Genomic DNA, 5,597 nt, shown 5'->3' with positions numbered 1-5,597 from the left:
TCTAAGTGTGGCAACGCAATGTTAGAAACCAGATTCATGTTTACTTAAAGATCAGAAACTAATTATCTTGAATGCAAACACTTAAAAACAAAAGAGATGAAAAAACCCTGCACGGTGTTAAAAGCAGGCATCAGCAGCAGCTTCTCTGAGTCTCATCATTCATGTTCTTGTTAATTGGAATAATGAAAACTCAAACTTAAATCAAGTGTTTCATAAATGTTGCATCTGTGGTTGTCGAAAAAGTGAGCTTCCCCAAAGCCATGGTGTAGCTGGAACGCTGATGTGTGTTCACACTAAGTGGCATGAGGGGGGAGCACACAATGCAGGATGGAGGGCAGACACACAAGCACAAAATCATCATCTTGCATTATGGAAGATCTGCATGCATGTGCATGTTAGCTCCTGTCCTAGCACTCGTGGGGAGAACATGACAACATGCAGCGCTTCCCCTACTTTCGTCCCCCTTCATCGTGCCTGATCTGGGGGACTGTCCAGTGTGTCAGTGACTCAATACCAATGGCCTTGTTCCCTCATGGCCCTGACTGAGCCAGGCTAACGCGCAGGGACAGGTTGAGTCATGTGGCTGGAGACGCTCCGCTGGCGTGTTGCCTGTCTCTTCACCTCACCGCAGCCTCGTGGATGCAGCCTGACAACGGGCTCTGGAAGCGCTGCGAGTGCCCCTTTCCTCAGTATGACACTGGATGCCAGAGTTCAAGAACACTACAGTCGTTACAGTTTCTCAGGCCAGTTTCTTCCACCCGTTGGTGTCGAGCTGCATTTGTGGCATCTTGTGCTATAAGGGAGAGCCGGCGCTCTGTGGGGTTCTTTCATCATTGCTTTTGTCGTCAATTTGTACTTTTAAAAATCATCAGCCAACCGCTCGGTAATTTAGATTTGAACTATTGAACAGACACAAATAAACGTGCACACCTTGACCCAAAGCTTTGTTGTCCAAACAGCCCATCTCTTATTTTAAGAGTTTAAAAGCTTATGCAAGGTAATTGCATTTTTCTGCCTGTGCTCATTCTGGGTGTTGCTTCAGTTATTTTGTTGATGCTGAAAAAAGAAACGTGTGTTCCTTGAATCTCCATGAAGACAGTAACAATAACTGTGACTGTAGAATTAAAGGTGTCCAACGTTTACACCTTTAGGTCTGTGAAAACAACCACACCACTGCCACAGAGTCGTACACATTTTATCCACAATGTTTGATCCAATGTTCAAAAGTAGTTTTCTTCAGTCTAATGGTGTTTTTCACTCTGATCATCTTTCATCATGTTCTAACCACAAGAACCACTCCAGCTGATGGAAAGGTTGGAGGACGTACACCTCGACAGTCGGTGAAACACTTCAGGAGCTTTACAGACTGTGTAAGGTAATTACATTTCTCTCTGTGCCCATCTCTCTGTAGCCTTGGCTGTTGCTTTAGGTAGATGTTTTCCATTAAGATCAACCCTGAAAGATGAAACCTGAGTGTTTCTGAACCTACATGAAGACAGCAACAATGATTGTCGTGTTGAAGGTACGTAGCATTCACACATAAAATCTGTGAAAACAGATGGACCCCTGTCATGTATGTGGTGAGTTGTGCACTTAGACTGTGACAGATGTGTTCAGACATCAGGGTGTGTTTCATTTGGTGGCCTTTCAGGGAAGTCATGTGGCCTTTACATCCTGTTGTCAGGAGATAGAAAGACGTTTCCCACTGTAGGGCTGTCAACGTGGTCTGAACCTTTAAGTTAGCTTATCTAATAGTAAGCTAGCAGTCATGTTAGCTGACGCTAATTTGTTCACTTAAAGCTACTTTTTCAGTCAAGTAAAGTCATATAAAGTACCAGTTAGGAATTTGAGCCTGTCTAATTAGTTTATGACTAAACAGTTAGAAAACTAATAGCATTCAGGCTCAGCTGTGTTTAGTGCTAATTATAAATGTTAGCATGCTAACGTGCTAAGACAAGAGGGTGAATTTGATAAATATTCTGAAAAACACCACGTTAGCATTTTTATTTGGAACATACTTGAACTCACTGTCACTGAACTCAAAAGAAGGACTCGGGTCGCCTCGCTCCGGGTCCAGACCTCTGGATGTCGCCTCCTTGGGTTTTCTTCGGTTGCTCCATCTTTCTCCCAAAGTCTAAAGAGATAACGGTTAACTGGCGACTGATTGGTCGTAGGTGTGAGTAGGTATGGTAGATGTGAGAGTGAGCATGCATGACTGTTTCCTCATGTTTGCCCTGTGATGGACGGTGACTTCTCCACTGTGAAGCCCTCCTCAGCGGGGACAGGACCTCCAAGGCCACCTACAGGTCAAAGCAGATACAGCTAATGCATGGACGAAGGAATGGGTGAGGGAAAGAAGTGTGTTCTCTTATCCCCAGCTTTACCCTGGCAGGAGCTTTAAAACTGACAAGACAGTGAAATAAGTGTCATTAAAACATAATCTCACCACTTGGCAGCCATCTTGGTGGTTATTTGGAGCTCGATCAGGCCTCTATCCAAATGAATGGGGAAGGAAGCAGAAGTGCGTTGGTAGTAGTCACTGGCACATAGAAACTGCATGAATAAAATCAAAGTTTAAAAGGTAGTTTTCCCCACAGGTTAGATAATCCGTGTACACACCATTTCACCACTAACATGCACCAGCATGATTGGCTGGGTGCTTCTGGATTGGGCCGCTACAGAGCAGATGATTGGCTTTTGGCAGAACGGCAGGACGTGCGTCATACAGCCGCCTTCTCTGGCATCACGGAAATTCTTCCAAATATTTCTCTTCAAGGTCCTTTAAGTTCATCCCATATAAAGACTCGGCCTTATTTAGATCCAAATCAGATCTTGGACGTCAGTGTTGCTCTACATACACAAGTCGTCCTCCCACACACTCAACACGTCCATAAAGAACACATGAACGGATTATTATCTATCAGAGGGTTTTAGTTCTACAAGAGAATTCTAGACCGACATTTCCAATCTGACTTTTGATGGATTTTGCTTGTCAATACATATTTATTTTTCCATTTCTGTCTGTTTTATCATTTTTTATTAATTCACTTTTAATTATTGTCTCATTGTGCTTCCCTGAATTCTGATTTAGCTCTCAGTGTATTTTATCTATCTGTTATGATTTCACTTTTTTACGTGTATGAATTCTGCCTGCTTCTCGTGTTTCCTCATTACTTTTATTTATGACATTTCCTGAGTTCCTTAGTCTCTTTTTTATTGAGTCCTTTGTTTATAACACTCCTGAGGTGAGACATGTTGAGGGGTTGTTGTTTTATCGCCTCTTTATTTCTTCAGTTATTTAAGGTTGCTCGTGTTACATTTAATTTGTTTGAAAAATGCTGTACAAATAAAGTTTGATTGATTGAGTTGATAATTCACACAAATTAGTGAATTTAATCACCGAGGAGGACACACACTTTAACTGCAGTGATATAAAAATGATCTCCCTGAGTGAACAATTTTCACAGCAGAAAGCAAAAGTTAGTGAAACTTTGTCAACACTTCCATGAAGCCAGAGCTGTGGTTGAGTTTGGCGTGAAGCTATTTATGTTGTCTGCCTTTGCCCGAGCTGTTTTACCTTCCCTGGCGGCAGTAGGCGGGCTGAATGATGAAAAACCACTCAGACAGGAGATTCCAAAATGTCGACACACTATGGTGCCATCGGCCAGCTCTCTGAACACGATGGTGAGATTATAGAAGTCTTTACCCCCCGCCATGAGAAAATTATTTGCTCTGCTCCTGGAAGGGACTCACAACACACAATAAAGCAGCAGGTTGTGCCTGCATCCACGCACTTCCACAAAGTGAATCGGGGCAACTTGAGATTTTCCCCTCTTAGCATGACACCTTCAGAATTAAACCCAATTTATATTCAGACTGAGACTTCACCACCCTTCTCTCCCTGGAGCATTCACACTTTCTGGTACAGATATAGTCTTCCTTCCACGCTCTGCGTCCGGTCTCTATGTCTGAGAAACAGACTGAGAAAAGGCATACTTGGAAATCTCTGCTGAACAGCTGGCTGCCCGGTAAAGCATGTCACCCCCCGGATCACAGAGGAGTCACGCTTATAAAAAACAAAAAGCCTTCTAAGAATAGAAGCACGTTCCTCGTCATGACTCTGGCTGTCGGACAACCCCGGACTGATTGTGTTGCAGTGTCATTGTGTCTGTTGTGAGGACAATCACATGTACAATTTGCAAATCTGTGCACTACATATGCATCCAAACGTGTGGCCGTGCAGCCTTTGGTTTCGCTGCCCCCGCCCCAGTCACTTTGCATTAATTCTGCAGCGGCTTGATAGAAACAAAGAGCAGACCAGTAGGGGCTTCAGATGGAGCCAAGTGAGCCACACAGGCTAGTGGGAGCTCAGTGCCAGGATGATGTCACCACACCTGCCCGTGGGCCTGAATCTTCATGTGAGCAGAGCAAGGACATCACAACTGTCCATTAAGTTCATTATTTCTTCTCCTGAAGACCTGTCAGCAACACGTTTTTCCTGTCGGATTTAAATACACGACGAATGTCACCTCCCTAAAGAATATTTAATTTCAGCGTTGTCAATATGATTTATGTTCATCACCGCAGCCCGACTCACAGCTGCAAGAATCTGAAGCTTTTCTTTCTCCTGTTTGACTGTAAACAGAAAATCTTAGTGTTTTTGGTTGTTGATGGAGAAAACAATAACTCATTTGATGATGTTAACTTGCTCAGTAGGTATTAATAATCTGTATTTTGCACTAAATTGTGGCGCTCCACTGATTACTTCTCATGAGGAGTCCTACTCAGCCTGTGGAAACGGTCGCATAATATTGTTTGTGGCTCTGAAGGGAACTCTCTAAAGCCGGAGGAAGCTACCCTGATTGTGTCACAGCTATGTCATCAGGGTTCCCCCAGGTTGGCTTTAAGATGCTTTAAACAGAAACAAGCCTGGAGTGTGGGGGTTAGAGAGATGCAGGCATTTACCAGCCAAGGAAGGGCTGCAGCTGCATCACAGTCTGTTGCAGCAGCAGCAGCAGCAGCATTCATAGCATTCACTCAGCTGAGTGGTGGTTTGTCTTTTTTTGACAATTCAACCTCAGACAAGGTGTAGGAAACACAACAGTACTGAGCTGAGACATGAGGAGCCTGTAAGTGCATCAGTTTGGGCTCTAACTAAGTCAGACTTGATCAGCTGCTCTTCTATCGGTTGTGATCGTTCTTTTAAAATATATCAAATGATTCAAAATTGTTTCACCTCTCTGTGAATCCATCATTATCATACATTTAATTACTGTAATTATTCCTAGAACTGAACAGTAGGGAATGTGGTTTTGGGTACAATTCAAATCTAACATTTAGTGTGTTATAAATACAGGCCCCTGAATGCAGCGTGAGTCAGCACACGGCTCATTACTGAGATTCACATCTCTGGTGTTTCTAGAGCTTCATGTGTCCACCACTACTGCTGATGACTGAGTCCATCCCTGTTCTTCAGAAAACACTTGTTCAGCTTCTTCTGATGGAGGGAGAGGGTTTGTTCTCTTTATAAAAAAACATTAGATTGAAGTTAGGGTGCATACTTTAGTTCTCATTTTCACACTCTTGTTTGACTGTAC

The sequence above is a fragment of the Stegastes partitus genome, unplaced genomic scaffold (genome assembly GCF_000690725.1).
Source record: "Stegastes partitus isolate 25-593 unplaced genomic scaffold, Stegastes_partitus-1.0.2 Scaffold145, whole genome shotgun sequence".
Lineage (NCBI taxonomy): Eukaryota > Metazoa > Chordata > Actinopteri > Pomacentridae > Stegastes > Stegastes partitus.
Note: the sequence above shows the minus strand (reverse complement) of the source record.